Raw genomic sequence first — 21,580 nt, 5'->3', positions numbered from 1 at the left:
GGCAGTGCTGCTGCTCCTGCCAGCCACCATGTTTGTTTACAGTTCATGTGGTAGGTGGGTCTTCCTTTCTCTCCTGTGGAGTTTTCCTCCCTCTGCCACTCTCACCAGCTTTCCTGCTCCTCGTCGCTGGGCGCGCGCCCCACCCCCACTCCTGCCAGAGCCTCTCCGGCCCACCCGGCTTGTTTATTTACAGTCCGGGGAAGGGTTCCCTTCCCCCAATCTTCAGTGCTCAGGGTGCCCCACCCTCTTTCCAGCATGTCCTTATTGCTCTTATTGCTATTACTCAGTTTCTCTTTATTCCCCAGGTGGAGGTCAGTCTGTCCAGGGGGCTATGCTGCTCTGGCCCAGGCTTGTCTGTGGGAGTACCACGGGACCACAAAGCTCACCTGGTCCACATCTTCCCAAGCCGTCTGGGCGCCAGCGACTGCCTGCCCGGGGGCTCTCCTTGTTTCTCTGTTTAACGTGAAGTGGAGATTCTCTGCACCGGCTGGAGGTGTGGAGGGGTCAAAGTTATGCCTCTTCTCAGTGATTATGTCTGCAAAGTGTGTCTCCAGCGTCTCTCCAAAATTTCACTATAGGAGGCTCGCTTTCTACTTCCTCCCTCTAGCCGCCATCTTTGAATCCATCTAAAAGTATTTATTCAACTTCCTGGTATGCACTGGAGATGCAAGTGACCCAAATAAATATTATTTAAAAAGCTAAAGTTAAACAAGGGTTATTAGCCTTGTCACCTAGGTTATAACAATTTACTTGTAAGGAGTATTTTTTTCTAAATGACAGAATTAATACCTTTGAAGATCATGTGGTTTATTTTTTGTGATTAACATGTAAATGCATAGTACATTAGTAATGGCACTGGGTTTAAAATACTGACCTTATAACTTCAAATTCCATGCATTCTTGACACAAACTAAAACACAAACTCAAAATTCAAAATATCACTTGTACTCTCTGATGGTGATGTTGTATCAAATCTATTTCTTATTACTTTAAATCAATTTAGTTTACATCTGGCACAATATTCTATTAGATAAATGTATATCAGATTGCAAGAAATTTTTCTGCAGTCTATTATTAGTGAGGCACATTTTAACGTGCTCTTTAAAAAGTGAGTATTTATGTTATTATAGCATGTTTTCCTTTGTTTCTCAACAGTTAACAGTGAGTGTTTTAAAATTTGGGAAGTCATGCTTTTAAGCAATTATATAAGAGAAAAATATGTAAAACTTGAATTTAAGAGGGAAAAATAGTTAAGCAGCATAACAGTGGTACAAATTTAACTTCAGTATTACAAGCTGTAGAGTACAGACAAGTAATTGTTGCAATTTTAGTTGTATCTCCCAACTGGTCTCCCTATGTTCCCATTTCTCTCAATGCTCAAATCTGTTCTGCATACTACTGCTAGAAAATGCTACTAAAATGCCACTTTGAGCTTCTCATTCCTTATCTTAAGACACTTTGGTGGCTGCCCAGCACCTAAACAGATTAAATATAAATGTTTGAATGTGAATTCAAGATTTTCCATTATTTGATTCTATTTTTCTCCAATTAGTCCCCTAGAAGGAACCAGATCACCCAGTGCACCTTTAGATAACAACATGGAATGTAAACTATACACTTGTTTGTTTCAAGTCTCAGGTTTATGTAATTCTAGTCTCCTAATTCAAATCACAATAAATATTTAATGTGTGAGGTACTAATCTTCCCTGACAACCACTAACTTTTTTGCAAAGACTTTAATAACGTCACTTAATAGGTGTTCAGAAAATAAAATAGATGAAAATGCCATGATTAGTATTTCAAATGGGCTAGGATTATGTTTCCTTCAGTAGCAGAAGTACAGATAATGATATTTACTTTTATACTTTAATAAAAAGTGAACTACTGTAAGTTGCGGGAAAATCAGAGAATAATAAGAAAAACACTACGACCAACTCAATTTGTACAATTGTTATCAGTATGATTTTTATTCCACAAGATTTGGACTTAAAGGATTGTTTTACTACCCAAACCATTCACTAAATTGGATGTTAGTTATTTTGATGAAATCTTTCCCAACTCTCTAAAGTATTATATGCTAGAATCCCAGGCTTAAGTGGTACCTTAAACCAGTTATTATCTCTTAAGTTTTCTTTCAAAGCCATATAATTTTACTCTAAAACAGACCCTTCAAGTTAATTTAGGTCTGATAAGATTGAGGCTATTTCTTATAATGGTTTTCTTACCTGACTTAAGACTCATTCATAAGGAGCCTCACTATTGCTCTCAAGTTCATGATACATATGGTCAAACCTCTAAAGGCATTCTTTAGTAATTTCCCATCTGGAGCCCAGTGAACAAGTAGATTCCATTTTTTTTTCTATGCATAAAAACCTTAAAAAAAATATCTGCCAGAATTAGGAAACTCTCCCCAAATGTTCTACTCTACAGGTTGCCTTATTCCTCCTCTTCCATATTTTAGAACTTCTCTTCTTGAAAAAATCTTCCAAGAGATTGTGTTGTTAAAAATCAAAAGATCTCAACTGTGGATCACCTTAAGGTATCTGGAAACTTGTGTTTTGGTGACCCACAACTTACTCTCTCACTCCCACCTCTACCATGGCAGAAGAAGAACAGTTTTTGGCTACTTTTTCCAATTGAGGAAGGAAAAAAATGTGCACCAGAAAGAGAATAATGAAGAAATTAATTTATAATAAATTATTACATATAAATAAGTAGGACTCATGAACAAAAATAAAATTTAGTTTAATTCTTGTTCCATTGAAAAAATTGCAAATTTATGAATTATGGTTTAGTTGATGTTTCTGTTCCTGATGATGTTTTTGTTGTTATTCCTGCTAGTGGTGGTTGATGGTGTTTTAAGAAAGATTCTTACATGATTGTTGTAATTATTACAAAATGTGCTCATTTTGCTACAAATACATTGAATTTTATACTGAAGTGGTCAGGCTCAACAAACACATGTACTAACTAACACCTGATAAAGTTTGAAAGTATTAGTTGTACAAATATATAATTAGTTTTAAGAATAGAAGTATAATCAGAGCTTTTGTTTGCTATGGATTTCTTACATACACCAGTGCTTGATCTTAAAAGTTTAAACAGCTGTATAAATATATACATATCAATGTGTGGACTGGGGTCAGTAAATATTGTAGGAGTACTCACATTTGTAAGTCAGATTTGCAAACCTAATTGCTAAATGTCTCAGTGTTCCTTACCTATTATTTAACATTTTTTGAACTTTAAAATTATATCGCATTAAATTGTCCACAATGAAGGCAGTTCTTTTAACAATTTTTATCGCATGCAATAGTCTTTTTGGTGGAATTATACCAACACAATGAACACACAAATTATGACCCTCAAGGCAGATTTAAACCAAACCAACTTTGCTGTCAAAAGTCTCATACTGAGGTGTCATACTGCCCATATGTGCATTTTTGCTTAGCACTCCCCAGCAGTTTTAGAAATCAATGGTTATCCATAATTGTATTTGAGGTGCTAGAACCTGAGCCCATAACATAGAAGGAAATGGCCTAAAAGGCAAGGTGAATAGCTCAACCAGAAATGCAAATAAGATTAATGCAGTCTGTTATCACCCAAGAAGATTTTAATCTGGGATTGAGCTGTGCAACTTTATTGTACATTTTAGCAAGACAAGACAACAGGGCATCAAGAATATCTCACTTGGGGATTGAAGACTTCCAAGCTTAAAAAGAGCTCTGAAGCTAGGCATCCAACTGTAGGATATCTGAAAAAGAGAAAAATGGAAAGAGATCAAAGGAGTAACTGAATCCTAGTTTCTGAGATTTCATTGTTAGGAAGGGAAAAAGAAGTGGACCAATTACATAAAGAATATTTGTGCTCACTCTCAAGCTTTCTCTTCCATTCCTCTCTCTCACTCAGCCAACTCTTTTCCTCTTTGTCAGACAAACCCTATTGTATCATCCATAAGAAAAGGAATCCAGGGTATTCCACTACAAAAGTCAGGGTGAGATTGATTTAACTTCTATTCTCTGATTTTCCTCGGGCATCATGGCCATGATGGCCATGATCAGAATTCCAAAGGCAAATATAAAGCTAGAAAGCTATAGAGGAGTTAAAGGGATGAACAGCCTGATTATTTTATGATATAAAAGCACAATAAGGACTTCATTTTAGCATAGTCAGGGCTTTAGAGGATGGCATATATGTCCAGTTTTTACTTTCAAAGACAGAAACTGTTTAAACTGGTTCATGATAGAGAAAACAAATGATAATTAAGGAGTTGGAGATGGGAGATGGGAACAATTATGCACAAAGAAAGGGCTATAAATTCAACCTTTGGATAGATAAATAAAATAAATCAATGAAGCTGTAAGGGTTGCTAATTTTATGAAATTAAATAATTAGTTGTTTTAGGCAAGTATAAATTTCAGTTTCACATAACCATAGCCAAAGTGAAGGTTTCTATTTGAAGGCAAATACTGTCATTTGTTTTCCTTAAAGTCACAGGCTCACTAATTGATTTCTCAAAAACATCTATTTGAAAGCTTTCTATTTGAAGGTTTCTATTATGCTGTATGTTTCAAGATGTGTTCCTTAGGCTACCTTCTCAAAATCCTCTTGAGTACTAGTTAAAAATGCATCTTACTTAATCTCTATCTCAAATTCTTGAATCCCTCCCCCCTCCAAAATTAAAACCCCTTATCATTTTTTAAGACATTAAGTCAGGAATGCTCAACATGTGTTCTGCATATACTATAGGATTCACTAATTCAGGGACTTCTATGAGTTCAAAACTGTTTTCATAATAATAACTGCAATTTTCCTTTTTCATTCTGCTCACATTTGCTCTGATGGCACAAAAGCAGTGGAAACTAAAACTGCTGGTTGCTTACTAAAAATCAATGTGCCAGCAGCACATAGTACTAGTAATCATTGCATTTTATACCAACATGCATTTACAGTAAATATATACCAAAAATATCCAGTTTCACATTTGTTGTTTGTTTTTCTTTTTTTTATTATTGTTGTTTGGGATGAGGGTATACATTGTGGCATTTACAAAAGTTCTTATAATATATCAAGTATATCATACTTGAATTAAACCCCTCCACCCTTCTCCTTTATCCCTCCTCCTCTATTCCTGGAATAGTTTCAACATGTCTCATTTTTGCATTTACAAACACATGTACACAGTATTTGCACTATATTTACCCTTCCACACCCTTTCCCCACCTTCTTCCCTCTCCCACTGGTACCAACCCCTCTCCCAGGCTGTTCTTTGATTTTGTAAAAGAAAAGAAAATGACATTTTTGTTTGTTTAAAATAGCTACGCAGGGAGCTTCCTTGTGACATTTCTATGTTTGTATTATCATAACCTGAAGTGGTTCATTTCCTCTATTTTTCTTCTAACTTAGTCTAGTTTCACTTTTAAATGCCCTTGGAGAAGAAAGGGCATTACTAATTTTATTAAATTTTGACCTATGAGTATATGTCTTTTTAATATTCTTATGACAAAATGCAAAAATCTGCATAAAGCATTTCTGACACATTCCAAAGTATGATGGTTAGCCAAAAGAAAAGCACTTGTGTTATTGTTTGAGTTGCAAGCTGAACTAGCTATTTTCTCATGAAGTACTATTTTCAGTTGAACAAACAACTAACAAATGATGGTTATTCAGACTTGAATATTTCTTGACATGTTTTTGAGAAATCCATGTAGTAAGACTGTTGTTTCAAGGAAAACAAATGACAGGATTTGATGACAATGAATAATTTCAAGCTTTCAAGGGAAAATTAGAATTTTGGAAAAGTTGTATCTGCAATCATAAGCATAACAGTTTCCCATCCTTTAGGATTTTTATAAGGTCAGTGTTAATATTAATGAATGAATTTTTGTATTGAAAGTCTTAGAAAAAGCTTCATAATTTGGTGAATTAAAAATTTCAAAATAATGAGTGCTGTTAAAAAACATACATGAGTAAAAAGTCCATTCAGAATACAAGATAGACCAATAGATATTAATGAAATGATTATGAAAAGTTCACTAATATGGAATGTAGTACTGTAATTAACATTTTAAAAGTATAGTATCAAAAAGATAGTGCTCACAATTTACTAAAAAGACTATAAAAAGACTATCTTACCAACTACATTTGTGAGTGAGACTGGAATTTCTTCTTGTACTTCAAGCAAAACCAGCAGGTTGAATTCAGGAAAAGATGATAATATCTTCTGCTACATGATATCTGTTATGTCAGATATTAAAGAAACTTGCAAAAATGTAAAACAATTCCATTCTTTTAGCTACCCTTTTGTCCTAGAAAATAAGATTTGTTTTCATAAAGCTATATTATTTAAATAATTATGCAAAAGAATTAGTTTTTATAAATAAATCAATGAATTTATATTTTTAATTTCCCATATTAATTTTATATAGTAAATATCAATGAACATAACCCATGAAGAAAATTCTTCAAGGGTCTTCACAATATTTAAGAGCATAAATGGTTCTTAAAAGGTTTGAACGCTAGGTTATTTTGACTCTTAATTTATTGGAAAATTCTTACTCTATCACAAAGGTGTGTTTTCATGGAAAAATTTTAATTCATATATACCATGTGTAGATATGGAGTATGGTATGAAAATTTGATATGTATACACAATGCATAATGATCAAATCAGGGTAATTAGTATTACATGGTAATATTTTAATAAGAGAACTTGTATAATCCCTTTCTAATTAGTCTTAACTCATAATTCCTCAGAGATTGTCATAAAGTTTAGCCACAAGTCTATTCAAAAGTAAGATTGTGGGTTGGTCTACTATATGAATTCTCAAGATTCCTTCCACTTGTCTTAATCTAAATGACTATCTAAAATTATTTAATCTAAATTTCAGCTCCAATGTGATCCATCAAATATTTCCTAAACATATCAACCATACATTCTCCTCAAAGAAAATTATATATCCCGGTCGTGCTTCAAAACTAATTAAATATAATTTCTCCTGTATACAGAATCATTTAAGAATTGTTTGGGAGATACAAAGAGTACATTTGAGGTTCATTTTATGCTGGTTTCTACAGAGTTGCTTAATTATACAACTGGCCATACTCAACAGGGGATCTGGGTAGATAAAAATTCTGCTGGGAAATAAGAAAAAACTCAGTGCAATTCAACTAACACTTACTGGATAAAAACTAGATGCTAGCTTTTCTCTCTTACTTATGTTTTCTGCCTTCCAGTACTTTAAAGTCAATTGAGAAAAAGACGTTTCAACAGTTTTCAAATGGAGTATCTGTTTTTGACTTTGCTGAATCTGCTAATTGTCACAGAAATGAGGGATCAAGGTAATTTGTGTAATTTAGGAGCTATCACCCTTATTGGACCTTCTTCTCCCTTTCTTTGAACACAGTAAAAACTGGCATGCCAATTAACTTAGATTGTTCTATAATACAGTTAACAATCTAAAATGAAACAAGCTTAGATCAAAACCATGAGGTCCAAGCACATTGTAGCTAAAATCATGACGTTTTCATTAGGCTTAAATTTATATCCTTATCTCTTCCATTTACTATATTGTTGAGCTCGAGCAAGTATTAACATTAGAAATCTTTACCTAATAATAATACCTAATGCAATATTGTGCCTTTCATATGAGTTAATTTATTTACAGTACATACAGTGGTGTTTACCATATAGTAAGCACCCATAGATGTTAGCTATGTTTTTGTTTTAATAAAAACTAAATTACTATAAATGTCTTTGGTTTGATACATAAAATCTGCCAGGTCACCGTATACTATTCACTCCATCTTTCAGAAAATAGTAGCAAAAAATCTTTCACATTTTTTCTCCCATGCTTTCTAAATATGTGCCCAAACTATCAAATACATATTCATAGTATTTGGAAATTGATAAAATACTTTCCAGATTTGAAAAAAAAAACACATCCAGCTCAAAAGGAAAAGTATGCATGATTGTATCTTTCTACAGATGAACAAAGGAGTTCCAAAAAATTAAGTGATGGAATCATAAGTCAATTCCACCTTTGTCTGACCCAGATATTACATTTGTTTAATCTTTAACTGGCAATGACCACTAAAGCTCAGAATAATGGTCCCAAGCCCTGAAAAAACCATTCATCAAAGGAAATATCAAAGGCCAATTCATTTTGAGTCACTGGCACAGACACATTGTGGCAATAATGCAGATTGAAATGATTTGAAAAACAATTAAAGAAAAACAAAGGAGTTTCCAGATAGGTAACTATAAAATCTCATTAATCTTAACTCTTTTTGTCTAGTCTGTACCACACCAAGTTGTTTCTTGGATTGTGGAAAGAAGCTCTAAGGAAAGAACAGGGAAGTATAGAACTTGATGCAGAACAACAATCACAGAAGCACTTTAATCAGGAGACACTTTAAACTTTTATCTTGAAAAGCTGAGAAAAAGCGTTGAGTTGTGTGATTGGGGAAAACAACCCTTGATTTCGTAGGACCGTAAGTAGCCATTTGAGATCCTTTCATGGAGGATGAAGTAAGAGGTAGGCAGTAATTGCTTTGGCACCCTTCAGGAAAAATCAATAACGAATATGAGTGAAGGGTCAAGGAAAAAATAACAGACCCTCTTTTGCTGTAACAGAGAATGTGAAAAGCAAAGTAAAGAGAATTTGATCAATTGTAAAGTGGAGAATTATTCCTTATTTCCTCATCCAGTGATTAGGGAAATGTGACACATTTAAAAAATAATGAGTGGGCCAAACAACAGTATCATAAAATAACTGCCTTTAAGAATTAATTAATGTTCTAAGAATTATAATAAAGTTTCAATAAAGGACATGCTTGGGGAATGGTAGGATTGGTATAATCAAATTGCTATACAATTGAAGCTTAAACTGGGTCTTTCTTTAATTGATATAGCTATGTTTGAATCTCTCTTTGTTAAGTGAGACTAGTGCAAGACCTTAGAATCATCCTCCTCAATATCATTGGCCAAAGACTAAGCCCACAAAATATGATTTTTCAGTTTTAGGTACTTTTGTTATGTACAAAAGTTAATCTTCCCCACATCCTTTCCTGCCAGTTATCATTTCATATCTCATTTATGTGTAAATACTTCTTTTTCAATTCCTTACTCTAGGAATTCATCATTTCTTCCCCATTCACAAATCTTCATATATCTGTCCCCTTCCTTACATTCCCACTACAACTTCCTCATTGCTCTAATATGCCCTAAAACTAATTGTTTTTCTTCTATCTTGTCTTTTTTTTTTTTTGGCAGAACTGGGGTTTGAACTCAAGGCCTCATTCTGTTTTGTCTTAACTTCTCTAGTCCAGTCTCCATACTGCACCTGAAGTACCTCTCTAAATTGCATAGAAAGAAAAACATGACCCATTGCTTGTGGAAATTCTGCAATGACATTCTGTTACCTATACTTTGAAGGTAACAGAATGTCATTGCAGAATATAGTCTAAATGTCTCACCCTAAAACACAAGTTCCTTAATGATCTGACTTCTGCCCAGCAGTCTAGCCTCTTTTATGCTAAATTCCATGTCTTACTGTGTGCTGAAGCCATGCTGAATTACATATAGTGAACAGGAAGATCACCTCAAAGCAAGTTATGGGACATAAGAAATTGCTAGTTAAGCCATAAAATGAGTCCAGGGCCAAGATAAAAGGCCCCATGTGGAGTTAACTGCCCATTTCCACCTTTGTCTTCTTCTGCAAACAGACTTCCCGCTATAGATCCCCTGCTGCCCATTCCCACCCTTCTTTGCAGCCTTCTGTAAGCAGACTTTCTGAAACAGGCCCTCCTGCTGTTCCTACCTAAACAACCCCAGGTCCCTAACCCCAGTGTGAGCCCACTTATTAGCAACCAGCACGTTCCTATAACCTGATCCCCTGCACTACCCTTTAGGAATCCTTTGATTTCACTGCTGGGAGCCCAGAATTTTGAGTATAAGCTCATCTAGGACTGGCAGTGTAAAATAAAATAAAATAAATATCTGAGTTCTCCTACTTCTCTGAGTGTCACTTGGTTTTCTTGTCTGACAATATTCTTTCTGGAGGCCCCAGCAAGATACCAACTGTTCTGTCCCCTTGAGCCACCAGCTGGCAGCTGGACTGCACTGGAGTAGGGAAGGACTCAGGACCAAAAGAGGCAGTGTGCCAACCAATGGTATTCAGGGTCCTCCTTTGCCCTGGAGTTCCAACCCTCTGAGTAGTCTTGCCTGAACTGGACTCCAAGGAGAAGTGGACCAACTCACCTGGCAATTTTGTCTGAACTTGGTAAGCACCAGGGGAAAGTCAGCCTTCAGTCAGTTCCCATCCCACTGGGTGGAAGGGGAGTCTGATCAACTCCTGGGAATTTCTGAGAGGAATTGCGCAGGTCAAGGACTTCCCCAAAAGGGGGGGAAGGAAAACTGTAATAACTTCTGGTGTGAATGTGTGTGTGAATGAGTGACCTGATTTGTACTCACTTCAGGCTCAAATTTGTGGCTCCACAGCCAAAATGCTACGGAGATCAAGTGGGTCTGTCCTATGGTTCCATGGTAATCCTTATATGGCTTAGGGTGGCATTGGGGAATCCCAATCTAGAGTCACAAGGTTGACCCTGCCATTAATGCTAAGAGGCACCTAAGTTCCTTTGGGACATGGCCAGGCAGACATCTGATTAGTCTCTTCTCTTGAAGGGGCACCCATGCTTGTTTGTCTTTGTGCCACCAATGCTGGGAGGGAATACATATTGTGGGTATAGGAGACACCTCTAATTGCCATGACAGAAGTTCCTGAAAATCCACAATCCTAGAGTGTATGCTTAAACATTTTAAGAAGGGATTCTCGGGAGATTATGGTATCAAAATGTCTCCTGGAAGGCTATGCACACTGTGTGAGTTACAGTGGCCCACTTTTGGTGTCAACTGCCCCCCTGAAGGTACCCTAGATTTGTTCACTGTCAGGACCATTTGTCGGGTCATAATAGAGCCTCCAGGTGCCCCAATCCATTCCCCTATATTGACTCCTGGCTTCAGGTGGCTCAGACCATGCTCCCTTGGAACTGATTCTGCACCAAGAAAAAGGGAAAGAGCAGTTTTTGTGGCCCAGGCAATGAAGCCTAAAGACCAGAAGCTGACCAAGCCTGTTTTGCAAGGGGATCCAGAAGATGAATCACTTGTGTCCCCACCATACATTCCCAGTGTGCTGCCATCATCAGAGCAGCCAGTGCCACTTCTCCCAGACAGTTCACCACCTTCAGTGAGTCCCCCTCAGACCCGTCAGCAACCTCCCAGCCCCAGTGATGTCCCACACCCATCCCCAGCTTGGAGTCCAAGTCTACAGCCCCTGAGCTGCCGCCTTCACTTATCCCAGGCACCATCCCCTCAGGCCAGGGCCCTGCAAATGCTGCTCCATGAGATGCAAGGACCCCAGCAGATTGGTGCTTACAGCATGGTCCAGCCTGGACACTCTACCCTCTATTACCAACCTTTCAATACAATTGACCTCTTAACTTGGGGGAACCACACACTGCCTTAGTCAGAAAAGTCCCATTCCATGATCAGCCTCCTGGAATCCATATTTCAGACCCATCAACCTACTTGGAATGACTGCCAACAGATTCTCCTGACATTTTTCAACACAGAAGAGCGACAGTGAATCTTAACAGAGGCTCACTGCTAGGTTCAAGGGTAGGCCACAGCAGGAGCCCTAGATGCAGAAGCCTGGGCAATATAGGTGGCCCATGAAGCTCAGCCTATCTGGGACTTCAATATGACAGAAGGACGAGGAGTCCTCACTCAATATCATGCCGCCCTCCTATATGGGCTCAGGGCTGGAGCTAGGAAGCTAACCAACATGTCCAAAACTGTGGCAGTTATCCAGAAGCCAGAGGAATCACCAATTGATTTGTATGAGAGACTCTGGGGCCTTCCAGATGTATACCCCCTTCAATCCAGAAGTGCCAGAAAACCAGCAGATGGTCCATACCGCGTTTGTGGCCCAGTCATACACTGACATTCGTCAGAAACTTCAGAAACTTGAAGGCTTTGCTGGAAGGAATGCCACCCAGATATTAGACGTGGCAAATAAAGTCTTTGTGAACCACTGGTACCATGAGGAAAAACAAGAGGCTAATAGAAGAATGAAATCCAAGGTGCCCTTATTGGCTGCAACACTGAGGAAGCCAGACCCAATGAAGGTGTCAGCTCCACTGCAGAAGGGGAGACCCAATGGAAGAACCCCATTCTGACAAGACCAATGTGCCTATTGCAAGGAGATTGGCCACTGGAAGAATGAATGCCCCCACTGCAAGGGACCAACATCAGAACCTAACAAGATTGCTCCAGGAAAGAAGACAAGATGACAACCCAAATGAGTGGCCCAGGACCTCATTAGCCTAGCAGGAATTGAGTCAGACTAGGGAAGACCAGGTTTTTTACTACTAGGCCCCCGAGGGTCCACAGTCAGAATGAAAGTGGGGGGCTAACCAACTATCTTCATGGTGGACTCAGATGCTGAGCATTCCGTGATCACTAAACCTGTGGCTCCACTCACTGAGCTCAGGGCCACAATAGTCATTGCCACCGGAATCCTAACTGCCTGGCAGTTCTGCAGACCCCAGACAAGCCAACTGGGAGGACACATGATGACTCATGAATTCCTGTACCTGCCAGAATGCCCAATTCCTCTGCTGGGAAGGGACTTACTAACAAAACTCAGAGCCCAAATCACCTTCACCCAGGAAGGGCCTGCAAGCCTTACAGTGAGGAGACTACACACCCTCATCATGGCAGTGACTATGCCTATAGAATATGAATGGCAGGTTTACCACTAGGAAAAGGGGGACCTGATGAAGCCCATCTACCTACTAGAAGAGTTTCCTGATATCTGGGCTGAAAAAGGGCCTCCTGGCCTAGCTTGCAACCATGATCCCATAATGGTAGATCTCAAACCTGGGGCTCTCCCTGTTAGATAGAGGCAATATCCAGTGCCACAGGAGCACTCCTGGGAATTCAGGCCCACTTACATTGGCTGAAGTATGCAAGGATATTGATCAAATGTCAATTGCCATGGAACACACCACTGTTACCCATCGAGAAGGCAGAAGGAAACTACCGGCCTGTCCAGGACCTGAGGGCAGTCAACAATGCCATCATTATACTGCACCCAGTAGTTTCTAACCCCTACACTCTCCTGAGCCTTCTACCACCACAAGCAAGCTGGTTCACCTGCCTGGATCTAAAGGACACTTTCTTCTGCCTCTGCCTGGCCCTGGTTAGCCAGCCTCTGTTCACCTTTGAGTAGGAAGACCCCATATTGGAAGAAAAACACAAATGGCCTGGATCAGACAACCTCAGGAATTAAAAAACTCACCCACCTTGTTTGGGGAAGCCCTAGTGGCATATTTGTCAACTTCCTCAGAAGAAACTCCAAGCTGTACCTTGCTCCAATATGTGGATAATCTGCTCCTGGCAAGCCACAACTGTGATAAATGCTGTGAGGGGATGAAGGCATTGCTAACTCAGCTCTCTGAGGCAGGCTACAAAGTTTCTTAGAAAAAGGCCCAAGTTTGCTAGCAAGAGGCCTGTTACCTCGGGTTCATCATTTCAGAAAGATGACGCACCCTAGGTCCGGAGAGGAAACAGGCCATCTGCTCCATCCCACAGCCAAAGACCAAAAGGGAAATCCAAGAATTCTTAGGTGCAGCAGGATTCTGTTGCATCTGGATACCTGGATATTCAAGCCTGATCAAACCACTTTATGAGGCCACAGCAGGCTCTGGAAAGGACCCTCTAAACTAGGGACCAGACCAAGAAAGGACCTTCCAGGAGATAAAGAGACTGCTAACCAGTGCCTCTGTGCTAGGGCCACCAGAGGTAATGAGACCAATCTCTTCATCTGTGAGAAAAATCACACAGCTCTGGGGGTCCTCACCAAAACATTGGTCCATGGCAGCAGCTGGTGGCTTACCTGTTGAAGCACTTGGACCCAGTGGCCTCAGGGTGGCTTCCATGTCTTCAAGCCATGGTAATCCTAATCATGGAGGCCAAAAAATTCACCCAGAGACAGGACATTAATGATAAGGTCCCTCATGCAATTGTGGCCCTAATGAATGGGCAGGATCATAAATGGCTGACCAGTTCCAGAATGGCCCATTACCAAGGACTACTATGTGAGAATCCTTGAGTCAGACTTGAAACTGTATGAAAGTTAAATCCTACCAACAGAAAAAGGGCCCCCCAGATCATGATTGCAAAGAGGTAATGGACGAAGTGTACTCCAGCAGGCCAGACTTAACAAACGCCCTCCCTCTCAAATCCAGAGCTTGAACTCTTCACAGATGGAAGCAACTTTGTCCAGGGCAGATGGCAAAAGGCCAGGTTCACAGTCACCACTGCTAAAGACATCATACAAGCTGAAGCCCTACCACAAGGATGGTCCACACAATGAAGTGAACTTTGGTTGTTGGTCCAGGCATTATGATATGCAAAGGGAAATTGGGTGAACATCTACACAGATTCTAAGTATGCCTTTACCACCCTGCACATGCATGAAACAATATACAAGGAAAGACGACTGCTGATGGCAGGGGGAAAAGAGATTAAGAACAAAGCAGAAATCCTCCAGCTGCTGGAAGCAGTCTGGGAATCATCTCAGGTGGCTATTATCCACTGCAGAGGCCACCAAAGGGGCCTCTACAGACTATGTCAGTAGAGGGAACCACCTGGCTAACTAGGCATCAAGGAGGGAAGCAGAAGAGCTAAGCTACCCTGGAGTGCCAGAGAAAACTGCCAAACTTTTGTTGGATGCAGAGCTGCCTCCTACCCTGAATTATACCAAGGAGGAAGAACAATGGGCAAAAAAACAAAAAAGGAATGAAAGAAAAGGGAGGTTGGTGGAAGTTGCCTGACCAGAGGCTTTTTGTTCCCAGTGCTGTAGCAGCCCCTCTGGTAAAACAACAACATGGGCTAATGCACTTGGGGAAAACAGCCCTGGAAAAACTACTGGACAAATACTATTTCATTCCCAAGCTCCCCACCCTGTACACCCAAATAAGCTAGGTACATTACATGTGCACCAAACAATGCAAGTCAAGGGCCTAAGCCAAGCCCTGGGATACAAACAATGGGCACCATGCCTTTTGAAGACCTGGGAGTGGATTTCACAGAGGTCAAACCTTGTTAAGGATACTGGTATCCGTTGGTCCTTGTCTGCACTTACTCAGGGTGGGTTGGAGCTTACCCCACACACACAGAAAAGGCACAAGAGGCACTAAGGCCCTTTTAAGAGAACTTATCCAAAGATATGGGCTCCCACTTTCTATCAATCAGACAATGGACCAGCCTTCCTGGTGGAAATAGTCCAGGGCCTGGATAAAATTTTTAAAATAAAATTGAAGCTCCACCCAGCATACAGGCCTCAGAGGTCAGGGAAAGTAGAGCGCATGAATCAGACCCTCAAAATCACCTTAGTCAAACTCTGCCAAGAAACACAATCCCCCTGGATAGGCATACTACCATTGACCCTGCTCAGGGCAAGCTGTACCTCTAGACCTTCTGGCCACTTGCCCTTTGAGATTCTCTATGGCAGACCCCCTCCCTTCATAAACACACTCAGAGGGGACCTCAGGAAAATTGGAAATCTAGACATGTCCTGACACTTCCAGGCCCTAGGAAAAACCCTACACCACATCTCCTGGGAAGTCTTAGAAAGGATCCCAATCTTCATGGGTAACTGGGCTCATCCCCACCAAACCACAGATATGGTATGAGTAAAAGATTGGAAAAAGGAACCACTCCAGTCCAGTTGGATAGGTCCCCATGTAGTAATATTAGAAACTCCCATGGCTGTTAAAGTCACAGGTATCACTTCCTGGATTCATCACTCCTGGATAAAGAAGGCAGCAGCCACCACAGACCCCAATGACTGGTAGGTCATCCATGACCCAACTAACCACCTTAAATTGAGGTTCCAGAGAATGTCACAACAGCACGGCATCACTTAAACAAGCTCCAGCCCTGCTCCAGCTACCTCCTGGAAGCTGGTTGGTCAACACACAGTGGAAGCCTGAGGATTTGCCCACTGGAACATGAATGCATACCCTTTCTGCAACATGTACCCCATCCTGCTGATTAGCATTGTTGCAACACTGTTCACATTAGGACTAGCCATCACTGCTCCCCAGGATTGGAACATAGGCCAAAGAATACTGCTGGCCTCCTGTTATCTCCTCATAGTAGGAAGACTTACTGCTGTTTAGTGCTATTTGTAGCCCAGACCCCAGTCTCAAGCATGAGGTCTCTGATGTGTTTTTACCTTCTGACTCTATTACATTTTAAGGTTGTCCCTTCTAGAGGCCAGGATAACTATTCAGCTTGCATAAAAATGTTCTCCTTCCAGGAAAAAACTGTGGTATGCCTTCACCTGTTACCCCTGTCACCTGCACACAGCACATCAATTTCTGAATGTACTAGAGGAGGAATGATTTACTATAGGGAAAACTGACAGGCCTGACGGGGTCCTGCAAGAACAAAGGCACTATAGGGCAGATGGTTTGCAGGAAGAAAGACAGGGACCCCTTAAAGGCATAGAATCACGAAATGACAGGGGGAGGAAATAAACCTCATTATGTCTGTGCACCCTCCCCAACCATCCCATCCCCAAATCAGTCTACAAAGGGAAAAGCCACAGATACAGAGAAGCCATCCAGAGATGATTACCTAGACATCTATGAGCCTGTAACAGACATTGATCTGCCACCACCACAACCCCCATTATAGCTTTAACTTGGAACCCCAACTGTACAAGATGTTAAATGCAACTCACCTCCTCCTTAATCTTATGAACCCACTATTGGCAGGTGATTGTTGGCTCTGCCTGTCCTCAGGTCCCCTCCATTATGTAGCAGCCCTGGTGAGCCTCTTCAACCAGAGCATGCATGATGCTATGCCCAACTCTACTAGCATGAAACCCAAAGTAAGCAATATATAGCTATCTCAGAGGGCCCCTAACTGTATCTACAATTCAAGAGGATACTATCCAATTGGGGAACTGGCTGCTAACCAACGTGCCCAGATCCAAAACTGTACAGCTACCACCATTAGATGTACAATTGACAGACCATGGTGCAGCAGCCCAGGAACTTTCTTGGTATGTGGGACCCTTACTTATCAGTACTTGCCAGCTAACTGGAAGGGCATTGACACATTAGCATTCCTCACCCCCCAGATAAAAATAATGCCTAACAATCAGACCCTCCCTGTACTTTTGATGGTCCACACACAGTCAAACAGGGCTATCTAATTCATACATTTACTAATTGGATTAGGGATAATGGCTGGAATAGGAACAGACATAAGAGAAATTGCCTCATCAGCTTCCAACTATAATCAATTATCTGCAGACCTAACAAATGACATAGAACAAGTGGCTAGGTCCATAGTGACCATGCAGGAACAGCCATCAGTGGCCCTCCAAAATCAGAGAGGGTTGGACTTACTCACTGTCAAAAAAGGGGGGTTCTGCCTGTTGGCAATCTTCATTTTTGGAGCCTGGGTGTATGCCATCATGAGGTTCACCACCCCAACATTGTTTGCCAACTAACCCTCCCTTCCCCTACACCACCCCTTGCCAGCTCAAAGAAGCCAGAGCGAACACAACACCCCCCTTCCTTAACAAACAAAAAAGGGAGGAATGTTGGCAATAATGGTGCCGTCAGGTTTTGGTTCTTACTGCACCCTTAAGCTTCTGCTTCCCAGGGTCACGGTCCTGCCTCAAGTCTAGCTTGAATTCTCCTTCTGCCCCAACCTCCAATCAGTATGAACCATAAGATCCTAACCAACCAGATCATGCTGAGTCTCACTGAGGAATATTTAAGCCCCTACCCTTCTCTTGCTTGCTCTCTTGGCTCTCTCCCTCTCCCACCCGGCAATAAAGAATCTCTTGGCCAGATCACTCCTCTCTGCGTGGTCACTTTTGGGGCCTACATTTGGTCCCATGACTCGGATCAGATTTCCCCATTAATCCTGGTGGGATCCCGATTCTGACTCACCCCATGACCACTGTGAGGACATGACTGGCCAGGACTCATCCTCCCGATCACCCTCGCTCACATCCAACACTGGACATTCTTTGGTGAGTCCACATACCCTTCTTGGGCCCCTTTGCAGTCTCTCCCTTCAGTGTCTCTGGGGTTTGAGCATTTTCCCTGTTTGGCTATCTCTGGGGCTCAGATGGTAGAGGGGTTCCCTTCCTTCTCATCTGGTTTGGGTCTATTTTGTCATGGGTATCAGAGATCCCCTATCCAAAAAGCCTGGCGCCAGGTGACCCATAGCCCCATGCCCTTTGGCCTTGCATGCCACTAGAACTCAGGGACGACTGATTCTTGTGCACCTTGTGCTGTTCTCGGGTATTTGAGTCACGTGGGGATGCCCCATGATTCATAATATCCTCCCATTATACCCCTCCGGGACTGAGTCCCACAATGGGGGCCTCTACATCCTCTTTGCCATCTGACTCCCCACTAAGATGCTTCCTCAATAATTTAGACACCTTGGGTTTGACCCCAGATATAAAACCAAACATTTGATCCATTTTTGCACTCAAATATGGCCCACTTATCCTTTAGACAACAAAGTCACTGGCCCCTTTTCAGGTCTTTACATCCCAACCTTTTATGGGACATATAACTACTGTGAGCAATCAGGACGATGGGGAGTGATTTCATATGTTCAAGCCTTTTCATACCTCCTTCTAAATCCAGTTCTCTACACCACTTGCAAGCCATAACATGTACTTCTTGCCTTCAAACCCTCCCTCTGTACTTTCTGTTCCTCTGCACAGATTCTATCAGCCTGTAAACCAGTTTCTAAATCAGCCAATTCCTCTTCCAAACCTCCTCCTTCCCTATGGAAACAGACTTCTTGCACTGCTTACCATACCTATCTCTCCTGTCTTCCTGAAAAACTTTCCCCATCATGGAGTTAAGCAAGCCACTCCTTGCCAATTCTGGACTCAAGGCGGTTCCAGCTCTGGGAGAGCTCATGCTCCCTTCCTGTGGGCTGAGACCAAGCCCCGGATTTATTCAGCAACTGGAGAGTGGAGGTTTCGTTTTGCTGAAAGCATGCCAGTACCAATCAATGGTAGCAACCTAGAGACACAGGTGATGGCTAATCCCTTAAGCATGTGTCATGCCTCCAGGCTCTGCCTTCCCCTCCCTTACCTAAGATGTCAGCACACCTTTTCTGCCTCCTCCATGGTCCCACCAAGTGTCCTTTGTCTCTATCTGCCTTCCCCTCCTTGGGCTTACTGGGACCCTGTCTCCCATGAAAAACTTGTAGCATGGTACCTTATGACTTAAGTTATTCCAACTAGTTTGCCAGGCCTCTCAGTCTAAAGTAACTTTAAGTCAGCTGCTTTACAAAAGCACTTACAAAAAACTGCAGCTGCCATGCTCATGCTGTAAATCCACCCCCACAAGGGGAGGAGGGAAAGCAAACAGGCACACCTGTGCACAGGATGCTGGCTTCTGGACACAGCAAAAACACCTGCCATAGCTAAGAACATCCATAGACAGGACCCAGCACATCCTGGGTCACCAGCCACACATGGTGATGGCTGTGGCCCACTGCCACTTCTGCTAGAATAAACGTGCACAGAGTACACAGGAAGGGTGGAGGAGCGACAGGCTGCAGGATCAGGCCTAGGCAGTCAGGCTCACTTGTCCTGGATGTGTGTGTGGAGGGAGTGGCGCCTTGCACAAGTCCTGCTCCTAGCCCCACCTCACACCTCAGGGCATCAGACCCATCCCTTGTAAGCCAATTGTTAGCTCAAGGTTATAGTTCCAGAAATAACAAAATAGACATTACTGTGGTCTCTAAATTTCTTATTTAGAATTTTCTATACCTTTGGCCTCAACATAAATTTTTCCCTCCAAATATTAACACTAGTGGTCCTGTATGGTACTGTTATTGGCCTGAAATGCCCTCTGAATGCCCTTCTCTAACTTTACAAATGATTTCTTTGTTAAAAAGGTAGACTTTATTAAAGAGGCTGCCTGCTGTTGGCTAAAAGACAGGATCCTAACATTTTGTTCTTTCTAGATGGGACCTGTATCTTCCAGTCTTCTGGCTGGTAGATGTTGGAAGCTTTGTACTGAGGTCAGTCTCAGTATGCCTTGGGTGATCAAGAGAGGTGGCCTTCACAGGGTTCCTTAAATTATAATGCCATACTCCAATTAGACCTTTTCTATAAAAGTAAAAAATAAACTGAGGTCCCCTATACAAATTTCTACCTTCTAAGCCACCCCAATACTCAGAACCTCTTAATGAGTGCTTCCCTCTTCAACAGGCAATGGTAGGAAGAGGGCAACTTGTATGTCCCCTTCCAGTTATCAGATCTAAGGGAAATTTAAAAACATCTAAACAGTGTACTGATGCCCAGAAAAATACATTCAAGCCTTTATCTCTGTGATCCAAACCTTTCAACTGACATGAAAGGATATTATGCTTCTACTAGACCAGACCCTTGTCTCATTAGAAAAGCAATGGGTCTGGCCCAGGCCACTCAGGTTGGAAATGATTATATGGCTCAAGCAGTAGAGTGCTGCTTTACAAGCATAAAGTCCTGAGTTCAAGCCCAGTACAGCCAAAGTAAAAATAATAATAATAATAATAATAATATTTAGGGCTGAGGAATTAGCTCAGTGGGAGAATGTCTGCCCAGCATGTGCAAAGCCCTGGGTTCAATTCCCCAGCATTACTAAAAAAAATAAAAAATGGTAAAGAAGATAAGTGGCATTAATGTCACTTCAGTCATCTCATAGTAGAAAAATGTAGTTTAACCTAGACCAGATCCCTCATTCTTCAAGTGAGGAAACTGAGGCCCAGAACAGTTCAGAAACCTGCTCTCCAGAGTGTCAGGTGTCAATGTAAAATAACAACTTTACTTTACAGCAACAACTTAAAAAAATTCCTCTTACCTTTCTACAGCATCTTAAGGATGCTATCAGAAAGCATACCACGATGGACACAGAGTCACAGGTGAGAGAGGTTCTCCTCAAAGATAAATTTCTAACAGTCAGCCCCAGATATTCGTAAAAAACTCAGACTGTGGCTGAAGGGAAAAGTCATTGAGCCAAGTAATACAGCTAGCCATGTCTGTATGTCCAGGAACTTACTAACAGGAGAGAAAAAGATAAGAGACACCATGGCCTCATTGCTGCTCTCAGAGAGGGCCCCACCCGACTGGGGCCTGTATCCTGAACTTGATACCATGGTGGACAGGAGGTGCACTTCTGCAGAGAATGCTTAAGGGTGTACAGCCCGGGAGACAGCCCCACCCCCAACCGGGACCCTGACCTCTGCAAGGGTAACCACTGGAGGTCTAAGTGCCCCCATCACCAGATGGAAGGCAAGATGCCACCTCCTGTGGACTGATGGGTGATGGGTCCCAGCCTCCTGTCCATACTCCACTTCTTGGCATCAATGTTGAGGAGCCATAATGGCAGAAAAACAAAAGGTCATTTACCTCCTAGACAGTGGAGCCCATTTCTCTGTTTTACCTTTTACTCCTGGTCCCCAGTCCAATGA

Source organism: Castor canadensis, chromosome X, assembly GCF_047511655.1.
Source record: "Castor canadensis chromosome X, mCasCan1.hap1v2, whole genome shotgun sequence".
NCBI lineage: Eukaryota > Metazoa > Chordata > Mammalia > Rodentia > Castoridae > Castor > Castor canadensis.
Note: the sequence above shows the minus strand (reverse complement) of the source record.